Raw genomic sequence first — 17,657 nt, 5'->3', positions numbered from 1 at the left:
TAGCAAATGGCATGCTTCCTTAAGTTTAAATTAGGAGAATGCTGGACTAGATGAAAGCTTTTTCTTGTTCAATTGGGCTCTTCCTTACAGTCTTAAGATTCATTGGTGTGGAGGGGGGAGGGAGGGAGAGAGAGTAGAGGGAATGGGGTCACAGAAGAACCACACCCTGTGACCCTTAATTCTCCCCTCCAACACAGCCCTGCAATCGCTTCAGCAGTGAAAGCTCCATCTCTTATTGCCAAAACAATCTGTCTCCCAACACTGGTCACACATTCCCTGGGGGCATGCGGGTGATGTACATGCTTAGCCCACAGCCCCTGACATCGTGTGGGATTTAACAGGGGAGGGGGCAGAATTCCACCTCTGCCTGTTCTCCCCACCCCCACAAGAGCAGGGATTCTTGGTCCAGTATACCCGAAGGAGTGTCTCCACCCCCATCGTTCAGCCCGGACGCTGAGGTCCAGCTCCGAGGGCCTTCTGGCGGTTCCCTCCCTGCGAGAAGCCAAGTTACAGGGAACCAGGCAGAGGGCCTTCTCCGTAGTGGCACCTGCCCTGTGGAACGCCCTCACACCAGATGTCAAAGAGGAAAACAACTACCAGACTTTTAGAAGATATCTGAAGGCAGCCCTCTTTAGGGAAGCTTTTCATGTTTGATGCATTACTGTATTTTAATATTTTGTTGGAATCATAGAATCATAGAATCATAGAGTTGGAAGAGACCACAAGGGCCATCGAGTCCAACCCCCTGCCAAGCAGGAAACACCATCAGAGCACTCCTGACATGTGGTTGTCAAGCCTCTGCTTAAAGACCTCCAAAGTAGGAAACTCCACCACACTTCTTGGCAGCAAATTCCACTGTCGAACAGCTCTTACTGTCAGGAAGTTCTTCCTAATGTTTAGGTGGAATCTTCTTTCTTGTAGTTTGGATCCATTGCTCCGTGTCCGCTTCTCTGGAGCAGCAGAAAACAACCTTTCTCCCTCCTCTATGTGACATCCTTTTCTATATTTGAACATGGCTATCATATCACCCCTTAACCTCCTCTTCTCCAGGCTAAACATGCCCAGCTCCCTTAGCCGTTCCTCATAAGGCATCGTTTCCAGGCCTTTGACCATTTTGGTTGCCCTCCTCTGGACACGTTCCAGTTTGTCAGTGTCCTTCTTGAATTGTGGTGCCCAGAACTGGACACAGTACTCCAGGTGTGGTCTAACCAGAGCAGAATACAGTGGCACTATTACTTCCCTTGATCTAGATGCTATACTCCTATTGATGCAGCCTAGAATTGCATTGGCTTTTTTAGCTGCCGTGTCACACTGTTGGCTCATGTCAAGTTTGTGGTCAACCAAGACTCCTAGATCCTTTTCACATGTACTGCTCTCAAGCCAGGTGTCACCCATCTTGTATTTGTGCCTCTCATTTTTTTTGCCCAAGTGCAATACTTTACATTTCTCCCTGTTAAAATTCATCTTGTTTGTTTTGGCCCAGTTCTCTAATCTGTCAAGGTCGTTTTGAAGTGTGATCCTGTCCTCTGGGGTGTTAGCCACCCCTCCCAGTTTGGTGTTATCTGCAAATTTGATCAGGATGCCCTTGAGTCCATCATCCAAGTCGTTGATAAAGATGTTGAATAAGACCGGGCCCAAGACAGAACCCTGTGGCACCCCACTAGTCACTCTTCTCCAGGATGAAGAGGAACCATTGATGAGCACCCTTTGGGTTCGGTCAGTCAGCCAGTTACAAATCCACTGAGTGGTAGCATAGTCAAGACCGCATTTTACCAGCTTCTTTACAAGAATATCATGGGGCACCTTGTCAAATGCCTTGCTGAAATCAAGGTAGGCTACATCCACTGCGTTCCCTTCATCTACCAGGCTTGTAATTCTGTCAAAAAACGAGATCAGGTTAGTCTGACATGACTTATTTTTCAGAAATCCATGCTGACTATTGGTGATCACATCATTCCTTTCTAGGTGCTCACAGACTGTTTGCTTAATGATCTGCTCCAGAATCTTCCCTGCTATTGATGTCAGACTGACTGGGCGGTAATTATTTGGGTCCTCTCTTTTCCCTTTTTTGAAAATAGGGACAACATTTGCCCTCCTCCAGTCTGCCGGGACTTCGCCTGTTCTCCAGGAATTCTCAAAGATGACTGCCAGTGGTTCTGAGATCACATCTGCCAGTTCTTTTAATACTCTTGGATGCAGTTCATCTGGCCCTGGAGACTTGAATACATCTAAACTAGCCAAATATTCTTGTACTATCTCCTTAGTTATTCTGGGCTGTGTTTCCTTTGCTGAATCATTTGCTCCAAATTCTTCAGGTCGGGCATTGTTTTCTTTATCGGAGAAGACTGAGGCAAAGAAGGCATTGAGGAGTTCAGCCCTTTCTGTGTCCCCTGTTTGCATTTCACCATCTTCTCCTCTGAGTGACCCCACTGTTTCTTTGTTCTTCCTTTTGCTACGAACATACCCATAGAAGCCTTTTTTGTTGCTTTTAACCTCTCTAGCAAGCCTGAGTTCATTCTGTGCTTTAGCTTTTCTGACTTTGTGTCTACACGTGCTGGCTATTTGTTTGAATTCCTCTTTGGTGGTTTCCCCCCTTTTCCATTTTTTGTACACATCCTTTTTTTAATCTTAATTCAGTTAAAAGTTCTTTAGATAGCCACCCTGGCTTCTTTAGGCACCTTCCATGTTTCCGTCTCATTGGTATTGCCTGACATTGTGCTTTTACTATCTCCCTCTTAACAAACTCCCAGCCATCATGAACTCCCTTTCCTTTTAGTATTGCTGTCCATGGGATCTCACCCAGCACTTCCCTAAGTTTTATGAAGTCGGCTTTCTTAAAGTCAAGAAATTGAGTCCTAGTATGCTTGGCTGCTCCTTTCCGCTGTATAGTAAACTTCAGAAGAGCATGATCACTCGCGCCTAATGATCCTTCCACATCTACCCCACTAACCAGGTCATCAACATTGGTTAGGACCAGATCTAAAATGGCTGTTCCTCTTGTTGCTTCTCCCACTTTCTGGACAATGAAGTTGTCTGCAAGGCCAGTGAGGAATCTGTTTGACCTTATGCTCTTGGCTGAGTTTGACGTCCAACAAATATCCGGGTAATTGAAGTCCCCCATTACTACTATCTCCCTTCCTTTTGCATGCTTGGCCATCTGTTCCAGGAAGGCATCATCTATGTCCTCCGTTTGGCTTGGGGATCTATAGTAAACTCCCACAATGAGGTCTCTGTTATTCTTCTCTCCCTTAATTTTGACCCAAATGCTCTCACTTTGGCTTTGAGGTTCTAAATCTTGGATCTCTTCACAGGTATGCACATCCCTGACATATAACGCCACTCCTCCTCCTTTCTTGTCTGGTCTGTTTCTCTGAAATAGATTGTATCCCCCCATTATTAAAAGATTGTATCTGCCCAGAGTGGCTGGGGAAGCCCAGCCAGATGGGTGGGGTATGTATGTATGTATGTATGTATGTATGTATGTATGTATAAATAAACAAATAAATCATCATCATCATCCATCTGCACATCCATTTAGGCTGGGGAGGACTGCTAATGCCATAATAAAGGGTTTCCCCCAAAGTCACTAAATTTGGCAATTTCCTATTCGTCTTGCAGGGGGCGGGGAAACCAAGACTATTCTGGCACTGCCCAGATGAACACATTCTTACGGCATAAGCTTTCGTAGACTAAAGTATGATGAAGTGGACTGTAAAAGGTAAAGGTAAAGGTACCCCTGCCCGAACGGGCCAGTCTTGACAGACTGTGGGGTTTGTGCGCCCATCTCACATTTATTGGCCGGGGGCCAGCGCTGTCCGGGGACACTTCCGGGTCACGTGGCCAGCATGACATCGCTGCTCTGGCGAGCCAGAGCCGCACACGGAACGCCGTTTACCTTCCCGCTGGTAAGCGGTACCTATTTATCTACTTGCACCCGGAGGTGCTTTCGAACTGCTAGGTGGGCAGGCGCTGGGACCGAACAGCGGGAGCGCACCCCGCTGCGGGGATTCGAACCGCCGACCTTTCGATCGGCAAGCCCTAGGCGTTGAGGCTTTAGCCCACAGCGCCACCCGCGTCCCTGAAGTGGACTGTAGTCTGCAGTCTGCAACAAAAGCTGTTGGTCCTCAGGGTTTTAGCAAGGTGCTTTGTTAAAACTGGCAAGGCAATTTAAACCGGGATGCCTTTGCAATAGCAGGTTTCAGTGGGTGCAACTCCACAGTGCCATCTTCTGACACAACTGTGTCATAACTTCATCAAGGAAGCAGAATGCCTTTTGAGACAAAACCTAAGAGCCCCGGCTGGGCCAGGCCAGTGGCCCGTATAGTCCAGCACTGTCTTCTCGCTGTGGTCAGCTAGTAGCCCATGGGAAGCCTGCAAACAGGACATGAATGCTCTCCTCTCTCGCAATTTCCAGCAACTGGTTTTCAGAAGCATTATTGAGGCAGAGAATGGGCATTGGTGGCTAGTGGCCATTGATATCCTCCATGACTCTGGTTCTTTCTTAAAGCCACACAAACTGGTGGCCTTCGCTGTTTCTCATGGCAGTGAATTCCATACCTATAGGGTGTGTTGGAAAGGGGCTTTCTTTAGCCTGTCCTTAATCTTCCAGCATTCAGCCTCGATGGATGGCTTTATGCATTGGTATCCTCTTTTTGTTGTTGTTTAGTCGTGTCCGACTCTTCGTGACCCCCTGGACCAGAGCACGCCAGGCACTCCTGTCTTCCATTGCCTCCAGCAGTTTGGTCAAACTCATGCTGGCAGCTTCGAGAACACTGTCCCACCATCTCGTCCTCTGTCGTCCCCTTCTCCTTGTGCCCTCCATCTTTCCCAACATCAGGGTCTTTTCCAGGGAGTCTTCTCTTCTCACGAGGTGGCCAACGTATTGGAGCCTCAGCTTCAGGACCTGTCCTTCCAGTGAGCACTCAGGGCTGATTTCCTTAAGAATGGGTCGGTTTGATCTTCTTGCAGTCCATGGGACTCTCAAGAGTCTCCTCCAGCACCATAATTCAAAAGCATCCATTCTTCGGCGATCAGCCTTCTTTATGGTCCAGCTCTCACTTCCATACATCACTACTGGGAAAACCATAGCTTTAACTATACGGACCTTTGTTGGCAAGGTGATGTCTATGCTTGTTAAGATGCTGTCTAGGCTTGTCATTGCTTTTCTCCCAAGAAGCAGGTGTCTTTTTATTTCGTATCCTCTTTACCCATCCTTAATTTTATACACCTCCACTATGTATACACACATTTTTTCCATACCACTAAAAAACCCAGATCATAGAATCATAGAATGGTAGAATTGGAAGGGACCCCAGGGGACCCCACAATACAAGAATCTCAGCTAAAGATATTGCAACCGTTCCTCATAGTGTTGGTGCACGGCCCTTGTTCATTTTGCTTGCCATTTTCTGAACTTCTTCCGGCTCTGCAATATCCTTCAGTGTTCCAAATGCAGTCACACCAAATATTTGTATAATGGCATTGTGATATTGGCAGAGTCTCACTTCCCACCCCCTGCAAAAAAATCAAAAAAATCATTCCATGCTATTAGTTGAGGCAGCTTCCTATGTTCTCCTAAAAGTAAAAATAAGTGACAGCCCTATGTATACGCATAACTGTAGCCTGACCCACTGAATGGTTGATGCCAATTGGAAGAAGGAAAAAAAGGCAAAGGGTGGATTTTCTTCACGCAGTAATGATGTATGATCACAGGTTAATCCTCTCTGCCTGAGGAGTGACCTGTTGGGCTAGAGCGAGAGAAAAGGAAATGAAGATAATTAGGGGTTGTCGGAGCTCAGGAGACACTCCAAATTAAGCCATCTGGCTGCCGTTCGAGGCAGGGCAAGGAAGAGACTTTGCCCATGGCTATTGGGGCTCCCTGTTCCCCCAACATTAATGCGACTCCCCTACCTTCAGACAGCTATTTAAAGAGACAGCAGAAGGATAGGATGCCTATTGCACATTACTTCTTACTGGGTTATATCATTATACCACCTCTCCAGCTAAAGGTCCCAGGGTCAGTCCTTAGCATGTCCCTCACCTGTAACCCTGGAGAACTGCTTCCAGTCAGTGTAGACAGTACTGAGCTAGGTAGACCAGTGGTCTGACTCAGTGTAAGGCTGAAATCCAGCATCGCCTGAGCTCTGCGAGTGCGGCTTTCTCCCGACTAAAGTGCAGAATGTTTGAGGACCGGGACATTCACAGGGAAACCAAAATGCTTGTTTACAAAGCTATTGTACTACCAACCTTACTGTATGCTTGTGAAATGTGGACCACTTATAAACGCCATCTCCAACTCCTCAAAAGATTCCATCAACTGTGTCTCCGAAAATTTTTTACACATCACTTGGGAAGACAGGCAAACTAATACCAGTGTACTGGAAGAAGCAAAGATCACCAGTGTGGAAGCAAGGATTTTTCAACATCAACTTCGTTGGACTGGTCATGTTGTGTGGATGCCTGATGATCGTCTTCCAAAGCAACTACTCTATTCCCAACTTAAAAATGTAAAGTGTAATGCTGGTGGTCAACAAAAGAGGTTTAAAGACTGTCTCAAGGCAAATCTTAAAAAAGTAGTATAAACACCGACAACTGGGAAACACTGGCCTGCGAGCGCTCCAGTTGGAGAACAGCCTTTCCCAAAGGGGTCATGGGCTTTGAAGACACGCGAACTCAGGACGCAAGGGAGAAATGTGGTAAGAGGAAGGCACGCTTGGCAAATCCACACTGTGATCAACTCCCACCAGGAAACCAATGTCCCCACTGTGGAAGGACGTGTGGATCCAGAATTGGCCTCCACAGTCACTTACGGACTCATTGTTAAAACCGTGTTTATGGAAGACAATCTTACTCGGCTACGAGGAATCGCCAAAGGAGAAGTGGAGCCTGCTTTAGGGCTCCTTCAGACATCCTTTTCATGGTGCATTCGTGATAACTTTGCTTATGATGGTATTGGGGCAGTTACTCTACAATCCCACTTCCAGTACTCATTGTGTCTGTAGCTATTTTGGGGCCGGCATACAGACCCTCCAAGTGTCCCTGTTTTCCAGGGACAGCCCTGGTTTTACAGAAGGCGTCCCAGTTTCTGATTTAATCCTGGAATATCCCATCCCTATTTCATCGGAGAAATGTTGGAGGGTATGCGACATACTGCTTCGTTTCCAATCAGGCTATGGCCCATAGCTTCCTGCCGGAAGCCTGTAACTTTTTATTCCACAAATGTTCCATGTTTATTTAGTTTTGTGCTCCGCTTTTGTTTTGATATAGCGCAAGAGTAACCCTCCAGGTGGCAATAATGTACCGTAGTAACACTGGGGAAGCATCACAGAGCAACTAATGCCATAGTGGAATTTGCTGCCAAGGAGTGTGGTGGAGTCTCCTTCTTTGGAGGTCTTTAAGCAGAGGCTTGACAACCATATGTCAGGAGTGCTCTGATGGTGTTTCCTGCTTGGCAGGGGGTTGGACTCGATGGCCCTTGTGGTCTCTTCCACCTCTATGATTCTATGATTCTATAATGGTGTGTGGATGGTCCAGTTTAAATCTGCCACTGTTGCATCAGCGACACTTTACAGTATACAACCATCCAAAAAAACACTCTGGAGGAGCCCATATATGGAGTCAGACAATCGTTCCATCTAACTCAGAATCGCCCGCACTGCCTGCCACGCAAGACTGGACTCTTACAAGTTTTTCTTGCGGATGGGAACCAAAAGAAGCCAGCTGTGAGTGGTGACGGCCCTGCCTCTATCATTCTGTATTGCAGTTTTCCCTAACCTGGTGCCTTCCAGATGTTTTGGGCTGCAACTCCCAACATCGCTAGCCAGCATGCATAACAGCCAGGGATGATGGGAACTACCATGAGAAGTCTGGAGCATGGCAACATGAGAACGGGGCCTTCTCTGCAGTGGCTCCCCATCGGTGGAATTCTCTCCCCAGGGAGCTTTGCCTGGAGCCTTCATTATACACCTTTAGGCACCAGGCAAAAACGTTCCTCTTTTACCAGGCCTTTGGCTGATTGACATCCAATGCCCTTTTAAAATGGAGGGTATTATTGGGTTGTTTTTGATTATGCATTTTGTGTTTTTATATTGTGGTTTTATCTTATCAACCGTCCTGGGACCAGAGAATACAGGGCAGTATACAAATTTAATAATAATAATAATAATAATAATAATAATAATAATAATAATTCATAAGCTGAGCAAAGGTTGACAAAGCCAACAACAGCCTGGGTCAGTCTTCCATAACCTGGGGTCTTCCATCTGTTTTGGACTACACCTCCCACCAGCTCATGCTGGCCAGTGCCAATGGGAGCTGTAGTCTGGGCTGGGAGCATCCTAATGTCCTAATGCTTTCCTTAATGTTAGGGGGCACTCTCTGGGGTGTCCGTGTGCGGGGAACCCCCAAAATAACTCAGCGAGGACCGAGCATGCTTAGCAGAGGGGAAATAGAAAACCAGGTCAGAGAAGGAATGGAGCAGAGCATCTCGCAAAAGGATGTGGCTGGCTAAGACACCAAGCAGGATAACTCTGCCTTTGTATTGCAGGTCACACCAGTACATTAAGCTGCACCCAAGACATGTAGATGCAGACCTTAAAGGAGTAGCAGACCCACTGAAATGATCATTACTAACCTAAGGAGGTTTGTGGATTCCAGTGGATCTACTCTGAATGGGATGAGCATAGGAGACAACCCATATGCCCATCAGGGAAATATACATACACATTTTGTGATCAGGACTGTTGCAAATGTCACAAGTTGCAAGTGAGATGACAGGACAAACTGGCAGGGAGTGTGTGTGTGTGTGTGTGTGTGTCACCCTTCTCATTCTCTCCAAAGCATTTCTGTGAACTCCTAGCCCCGATGTGCCCCAAGGAAGTGGGTCTGGTTTTCTGACAGTGTATAGCTTCCTTTCAACCTCCAACAATGGAGTGGGGGCTGGGGGCTGGGATGGTGGGCTTGTGAACCCATCACTCACAAGCTCAAGGGCTGCAGGGACTCTCACCCTTTGGAGCTGAGGTCTTTGTCCGAACAGAGACCCGTCAGAATCACTTCCTGACCTTTGAGCTGCATAAAATATATCGGCATTGATTTATGCATGAACTGAGAATGGGATGGGGTTGGGGATGGGGTTGGGGTTGGGTGGGGGGGTGGGAGAGGAAGGGAGGGTTAAATGATGTCATCATTACTTCTTGTAAACTGAGTGGAGGCCAGAATGCTTTGCCCAGACCTATCAGCGTAGCAGTACAATCATGTTTTCTGCAAGCTTACTTACACCAGCCAAAGAAGTCATCAGTGGGCAGGCGTGGTTCAAGTATCATGAACCACAGCATGGTGATCTGCAGCAAGTTAGGCAGAGATGAAGCACATTGGAGGAGCGTTGGAGCAAAGTAGAAAAAGACAAATTCGCCTTCTCTTGAGGACTCTTTGCAACCCAAGAAACTTTGGAAAGCTGTTAAAGTGATTAGAAGCAAGGGAAACAGGTTAAGAGTTTAATGAGCCCTATATGGCCCTATACGGCCTAGGACCCTCGTACCTATGGGACTGCCTCTCCTGGTATGTCCCACAGAGGACCTTACGGTCTTCAAAGAAAAACATATTGGCAGTCCCGGGCCACAGGGAGGTTAGGCTGGCCTCAACCAGAGCCAGGGCTTTTTCGGGCGTGGCCCCAATCTGGTGGAACGCTCTGTCACAAGAGACTAGTGTCCTATGGGACTTGACATCTTTCCACAGGGCCTTCAAGACAGAGCTATTCCACCAGGCCTTTGGCCAAGGCACAGTCTGACCCCCTCCTTTGGTAATCCTCACAGAACTCTGGCCCAATGGTTGCCATTAATTTGATTCTGAATTGATTTTAGAATGCTGTGTTACTTTTATTGCTAGATGCTCTGAGCCCGGCTTCGGCTGGGGAGGTCGGGATATAATTAAATTATTATTATTATTATTATTATTATTATTATTATTATTATTAAATTGATTTTATTGGGTTGTTGTGATATAGGAACAGTAGGAAGTTTCCTTATACAGAGTCATCAAATCATAGAACTGTAGAGTTGGAAGGGACCCCAAGGGTCATCCAGTCTAACCCCCCTGCAAAGCAGGAATCTCAGCTAAAGAATCCATGACAGACAGGCATCCAACCTCTGCTTAGAAACCTCCAAGGAAGGACTGGTCCATCTAGCTTAGTACTGTCAATACTGACTGGCAACAGCCCTCCCAAGATTTCCAGCAGGGGACATTCCCAGCTCTATATGGAGATGATGATGATAAATTTTATTTATACCCCGCCCTCCCCAGCCAAGGCCGGGCTCAGGACGGCTAACACCAGGTATAAAAACAATTGATTAATGCTGTGGATTGAACCTACAACCTTCAGCATACAAAGCAGTTACTCTACCGCTGGTCCACAGGCCTGCGATGTAACGACAACACTCAACTATGTAATGCTGGTAGGGGCTGGCGGGAGTTGACAATCCCAAACATCCAGAGACTTAGGGATACAGGAGCCTGCTTTCCAGTCGGTACACCTCTAGATCGGGGATGGGGAACTTTTGACCCTGCAGATGTCACTGGACTCCAGCTGCCATTGGCCCCAGACAGCATGGCCAACGGTTAGGGACTCTGAGTTGGCTAACTCTCAATTGCAGAAGTCAATTCACTTCGCAACTAGAAGAAGAAGAGGAGTTTGGATTTGATATCCCGCCTTTCACTCCTCTTCAGGAGTCTCAAAGTGGCTAACAGTCTCCTTTCTCTTCCTCCCCCACAACAAACACTCTGTGGGGTGAGTGGGGCTGAGAGACTTCAAAGAAGTGTGTCTGGCCCAAGGTCACCCAGCAGCTGCGTGTGGAGGAGCGGGGAAGCGAACCCAGTTCACCAGATTACAAGTCCACCGCTCTTAACCACTACACCACACTGGCTCTCCTACCAAAACTCTGGAATGATTGTGAACTGCCCTGCTCTGAATAAAATAGTTTAAAAATTATCCAGTAGCACCTTAGAGACCAACTAGGTTTGTTCTGGGTATAAGCTTTCGTGTGCCTGAAGAAGTGTGCATGCACATGAAAGCTTGTACAGTCATACCTCGGGTTACAGACACTTCAGGTTGCGTTTTTTCAGTTTACAGACCCACCGAACCCCGGAAGTACCGGAACAGGTTATTTCTAGGTTTCAGCAGTCACGCATGCGCAGAAGCGCTAAATCGCTTTTGCGCATGTGCAGAAGTGCCGAATCGCAGCCCCAACTGTGGGTTGCAAACGCTGCGGGTTGTGAACATGCATCCCACACGGATCATGTTCGCAACCTGAGCATCCACTGTACCCAGAACAAACTTAGTTGGTATCTAAGGGGCTACTGGACAATTTTTGAATTTTCTATTTATTTGGACTGCGTCAGACCAACACGGCTACCTACCTGAATCTACCTGCTCTGGTTAGACTAGAAAGCAGAAATCTACACTGAGATTCCTGCATTGCCGGGGGTTGGGCTAGATGGCCTTTGGGTTCCCTTCCAACTCTCCAGTTCTGTGAACTCAGCTCAGCCCTCATCACCCAACTTCCAAAGTACGTGTGCCGCTTCCGTTTTTGCACTTTTACAAGGGCTGTGATTTCACAGTGGCTGTTTCTTTTCCCGCAGCTAAAGGCTCGGCTTCTCTTTCTCTCTCTGCCCAGGGGCTTATAACCCCCAGGCAGGGCCCATAAAGCTTGTTTCCCACTGGTGACCCCCGCTACTTAACACATAGGTGAGAGGGATCCTTCCTTCACCCTGCTTTTGTTATGCAGGGTTGGGGTTTATTGAGCTATTGTTTGTCCTTCAAGAGGGTTTTTCCACCTCGCCCCCATTTCCTTTCTCAGGAAACTCAGGGCCCCAAAGACACCCCGAGTGAAGCCAAAGAAATATGTTTTTAAGAGAGAAGCCCATTCCATGCATTTACAGCCCCTGCAAGCATCCCCTTGTAAAGTAATTGGGCAGTTTGCTTTTTTAAAAAACACACACTCTTCCTCAAAAGTGAATCCCAACTAAACTGCAGAAGGTACCGAAGACTGAGCAATGAAAATAGGTACCAATTTCATGAAGGCTCAAAAAGCAGGGCTTTTTCCAGTCACCACCACCACCATGCCCCAGTAAAGATACCTTGTCCTTTCCAAGTCGTTCCCACCACCCACCTCACCTTTTCCCAGGCTCAGTGGCGAGTTGGGAAAAGTTAAGTGCTAACGGCTTCCCTGCAAAGAATCCTGATGAGAACTGCAGTTGGTGAACAGTGCTGGGAGCTGTTATGAGACACCTTACGGAGCTACAGTTCCCAACACCCTCAACAAACTACTTCCCACAATTCTTTGAGGAAATCCACGAGTGCAAAGTGGCGTGAGAGTGCTTCAAAATGCAGGGTCTACTGAGCTCAATAGGATTTACTTTCAATTAAGCAGGTAAAGAAGGGACGTGGGTGGCGCTGTGGGTTAAACCACAGAGCCTAGGACTTGCCAATCAGAAGGTCGGCAGTTCGAATCCCCGCGACGGGGTGAGCTCCCGTTGCTCGGTCCCTGCTCCTGCCAACCTAGCAGTTCGAAAGCACATCAAAGTGCAAGTAGATAAGTAGGTACCGCTCCGGCGGGAAGGTAAACGGCGTTTCCGTGCACTGCTCTGCTTCGCCAGAAGGGGCTTAGTCATGCTGGCCCCATGACCCGGAGGCTGTACGCCGGCTCCCTCGGCCAATAAAGCGAGATGAGGGCCGCAACCCCAGAGTTGGCCACGACTGGACCTAATGGTCAAGGGGTCCCTTTACCTCTACCTTAAGCAGGGTTAGCCAATGTGGGGCACCTCCAAAGTTAGTTGGTTTGCAACTCCCAATATCTCTGGCTGGTTTCCACGCTGGCTGGGCCTGATGGGAGCTGCAGTCCACTACTACTACTAAGGGACGCGGGTGGTGCTGTGGTCTAAACCAGTGTTTCCCAACCTTTTTTGGGCAACGGCACACCTGTTTAATGAAAAAAATCTCGCGGCACACCACCATTACAGCCCCGTGACGTCAGCGCGCAGCGTCACGCCGGGAGGGACGCACGAAAGTGAAAGTTTTTTCCCTCCCCCTTGCCGGGGAACCTCCAAGCTTTGGGGGTGGGAGGAGGCAGCAGAGCGAGGGACTGAGGGACGGCGGCAACTGAGGCGGCGGCGGCTGTTGTGGTGGTGGCGGTGATAGCGGGCGGAGGAGGGGGCGGCGGCGGGGCTTGAGGAGCCGTCGCCGGGAGTTGCTGCTGCTGTTGTTGCTGCTGCTGCCCGGACATGCCGGCCTCCTCCTCCTCCGCTGTCTCGCGCTCCTCCCTTTTGCACGCGCTGCCCCGCCGCTCGGCACCACCACCGCGGAGCCGCCCCCGGCTCGACGCGGATCCTCGCCGCCGCCGCCTCTCACCGCCCGACTCGCCCGCCTCCCTCCCACGGCACACCAGCCAACGTCTCACGGCACAGTAGTGTGCCGCGGAACACCGGTTGGGAAACACTGGTCTAAACCACAGAGCCTACGGCTTGCCGATCAGAAGGTCGGCGGTTTGAATCCCCATGACGGGGTGAGTTCCCGTTGCTCGGTCCCTGCTCCTGCCAACCTAGCAGTTCAAAAGCAGGCCGAAATGTACAAGTAGATAAATAGATACCACTCTGGCAGGAAGGTAAATGGTGTTTCCGTGCGCTCTTCTGGTTTGCCAGAAGCGGCTTAGTCATGCTGGCCACATGACCCGGAAGCTGTCTGCAGACAAACACCGGCTCCCTCGGCCTATAGACCAAGATGATCACACAACCTCAGAGTCGTCTGCGACTGGACCTAACGGTCAGGGGTACCTTTACCTTTACTACTACCACAGAGATGGGGATATTTTTTGCACCCAAGGACCACATTTCCTTCCGAGCAGCCACACATACCAGTAGGAGGCAGAACCAGAGGCAACAGTGGCAGAGAAATGCTTTTCTTTTTACTTTTCTTCAGAAGGCTGCAATCTTCTTCTTTTTAAATCTAAGCTTCAAATACAGTGATACCTTGCGTTACAGACGCTTCAGGTTACAGACGCTTCAGGTTACAGACTCTGCTAACCCAGAAATAGTACCTCGGGTTAAGAACTTTGCTTCAGGATGAGAACAGAAATCACGTGGTGGCAGTGGGAGATCCCATTAGCTAAAGTGGTGCTTCAGGTTAAGAACAGTTTCAGGTTAAGAACGGACCTCCACAATGAATTAAGTTCTTAACCCAAGGTACCACTGTAATAACAAAGACAAAAGACTCTGAGCCTGCTTTGAGGCAAGTGTCATGAGAAGTCTCCATCCAGGCTAGCTTGAGGCTAAGAACAGAATACAGTGGTGCAACTCGCTAAACGAAAGAGTTTTCCGTTTTGGAGGTGCTTCGCAAAACGAATCTCCTATGGGCTTGCTTCGCAAGACGAAAATGTCTTGCGAGTTCCTGCTGGTTTTTTCCCCTCCCCCCCTTTTTCTAAGCCGCTAAGCCGCTTATCTATACCAGCTGCACTGGCTCCCGGTGGAGTACAGGATCAGGTTTAAGGTGCTGGTTCTAACCTTTAAAGCCCTATACGGCCTAGGACCCTCGTACCTACGGGACTGCCTCTCCTGGTATGCCCCACAGAGAAACCTACGGTCTGCAAATAATAACATCCTCAAGGTCCCAGGCCTCAGAGAGGTTAGGCTGGCCTCAACTAGACCCAGGGCCTTCTCGGCTGCGGCTCCAATCTGGTGGAATGCTCTGTCCCAAGAGACTAGGGCCCTGCGGGACTTGACATCTTTCTGCAGGGCCTTCAAGACAGAGCTGTTCCACCAGGCCTTTGGTCAGGGCGCAGCCTGACTCCCTCCTCTGGCAACCTGCACAGAATTTTGCTTAATTGGTTGCCTTCAATTTGATTTAATTTTTATAATGAAATATTTTTAGATTGTGTAACTATTTTACTGTTTGATTATTTGATTGTTGTTAGCCGCCCTGAGCCCGGCTTCGGCTGGGGAGGGCGGGATATAAATAAAATTTATTATTATTATTATCAGTTGATCCGATCAGCAGATAAGCCGCTAATAGCCGCTAATAGCGCTAATGGGCTTGCTTCGCAAGACGAAAAAACCGCTAGACGAAGAGAATCACAGAACAGATTCTTTTCGTCTTGCGAGGCACCACTGTAACAGAGTTGGAAGGGACTGCAAGGCCCATATAGTCTAAGCCCCGCAGTGCAGGAACCAGAGCCCAAGGAAACATTCCAGCAAGGAAAAGACCCTCGAAGAGTGAAGCAGGCGTCAGTGGGGTGTGTGGCCTAGAGAGACTTCCAAGGGCCAAAAACGCCTGGCTGGACCCTGGCCTGAGGTTGCCCCTCCCTGACTACTGCTCTCCACCAGCCACAGCGAGGAGGAAAGCAGTGTGGTGTAGTGGTTCGGAGCGGCAGAATTGTAATCTGGTGAACTGGGTTCGCTTCCCCGCTCCTCCACATGCAGCTGCTGGGTGACCTTGGGCCAGTCACACTTCTCTGAAGTCTCTCAGCCCCACTCACCCCACAGAGTGTTTGTTGTGGGGGAGGAAGGGAAAGGAGAATGTTAGCCGCTTTGAGACTCCTTCGGGTAGTGATAAAGTGGGATATCAAATCCAAACTCTTCATCTTCTTGCCCTGTGCCACGACTCACCTGTCTGTGCAAGCGGCAATAGCATGAGAGATCACATGGCTACCCACTCGCTACCTGCAAAAGGCAGCGAGCAGCCGCCCCCCTCCCTGCTTTTTCACATTTTTAGTGCACTGCAACTCCAAAGGAGGAATACGAGACACTCGCAGGGAGACACACCCTGCTTACCATATCCTGGATACCCAGGTGAGCAACGCTTAGTGGGGGGACAGAGGTCATCTGGGACACAAAGCAACGGAATAAATTAATTTCACCAAGTAAAACGAGGTTTTGAGAAGCTGGAAAGAAGTCCAGGCGTTACACGCAACTGTCTTCCTCTCTCTTTAAAAAACGGTTTCATTCATTTTACAATACTTGGCAGAACATTATATAAACCTAAAAATACTGTAGAGATAGAAAGAACACCAATGGCAAGATACAAACAGCTGGTGGCACGGCAGGGCGATTTTAACAAACCGGTTTTACAAACGCTAAGAAAATGGTCCAGTCCCTTCCTCCCTTGGCAGAGAGAAATGCAAGCAGCCAGTTCCAGATGCTTCTGCTGCGACTGCTTGTGTGTGTTGAGACCCGGCTAGTGTTGAGGCAAAGCCACAGAGCAGCCCTCTCCCAAACCCTGCCTTCTCGTTGCTGCTTACCTGGACAGGGCTGGCAGGAGAGAATGGCAAGGCTCTGTGGTTACACCGAGGTGAGGGCTGGACTGGCAGAGGCGAATCCACTGGCACATGCATGGCGCCCACCTCGCTAGCGCCCCAGCTCCGCCCAAGTTAAGCAGTCGTGGCGGCAGTGTGGGAGGGTGGTTCAGCCCCAACATATGCACGGCAGCAGGAGCTGGCGACCCAGTGATCTTTTGCAAACCTTAGGGAACGAACATTAGGCAAGACCCTCTTTAGAGTACTTTGCCGTGTAAGTGAAAGGAGACAACACGCTTTGGGCTGGGGCAGGTAACCGAGTAACCCTGCTGCAGCAAAACCAAGGACTACCTGGTCCTTCAAAGACCAATTGCAGATCCACATCAAACACTTAAAGGACACCCAATGCACATTTAAAGTACTGTACGTGTCTATTTGTTTTTATCATAAATAAAATAACTACTGTACATGTCTTTCCCCGACTCACAGAGCTGCTACAATTCCCGGCATCCTTAACAAGCTAGTTCCCAGGATTCTTTGGGGGGGAAGACATGCGCTTTAAATGCGCATCACATGCACTTTAAATGCAGGATGTGGATCTGTCGTTAACACCTTTATTGTGTGGCGTATTGGGGGCTTGTGGGTCAAGAGTTATACAAAGGGATTGCATCAGTGGGTGTGCCTTTTTCGGATGCAGGTACATAGCCTACATGTTGAGGGGGCCATTTCATACACCTGACAAAGGTTTCAGCCGCAATAAATGCCTTTAGTCTTCGAGCCAGCACAAGATTCTTTGTTACTGATGCATAAGGAAGCGATCCGTATGCATCAACAAAAAGGAACCTGGGCGGCTTAGAATCCTACTTTTTATGTCATATACTACTACTACTAATAATAATAATTTTATTATCTATACCCTGCCCTTCTTACTGGGCTGCCCCAGCCACCCTGGTCTGCTTCCAACATAATAAAAGCACTGCAAACTAGGCTTCATGAACTTGAGAGGGGTGTTTCTGCAGCAGTACAGCCTCTGAGATGTACTTAACTCTTCTTACTTTGATAAAGCATTCTGATCTACCCCACACAACCCTCCTAACAGTTGTTGTTGTTGTTGTTTTTGGACTGAGTGTATGTGTGTGTAACACATCAATATAATGTCTGCTTTTTACATTTCTCCTATGGTTTAGCACACATGAGCTGCTCTGGACATTTATCGCCCCCCTTTCGAAAAAAACAATGTCCGAAAAAGAGCTCTCCGCAACACAAAAGTTTCGCTCCTAACGTTTTAAAACCCTTGCCAGAAGAGTTATCAATTCAACTGCGCTACTTTTTTCAAAGTTTAGGCAGCTACCTAAACTCTGAGGTGCGTTTCTCACAAAGCCA

General features: G+C 48.5%; 1 protein-coding gene across 1 annotated transcript in view; it reads left to right on the top strand.

Annotated features, from left to right (window-relative positions):
- WNT3A (Wnt family member 3A) overlaps positions 1–14,271 on the top strand; it is a 247,707-nt gene extending 233,436 nt beyond the window's left edge. The window contains exon 5 of the transcript XR_014212229.1: positions 14,038–14,271. The gene's annotated coding sequence lies outside the window, so the exon portion shown is untranslated. The remainder of the gene's footprint in view (positions 1–14,037) is intronic.
- Positions 14,272–17,657: the final 3,386 nt, after the last annotated feature.

This window comes from Podarcis vaucheri (genome assembly GCF_965113315.1).
Source record: "Podarcis vaucheri genome assembly, chromosome: 12".
In the NCBI taxonomy this organism is placed as follows: Eukaryota; Metazoa; Chordata; class Lepidosauria; order Squamata; family Lacertidae; genus Podarcis; species Podarcis vaucheri.
This window is presented reverse-complemented; position numbering and strand designations above follow the sequence as displayed.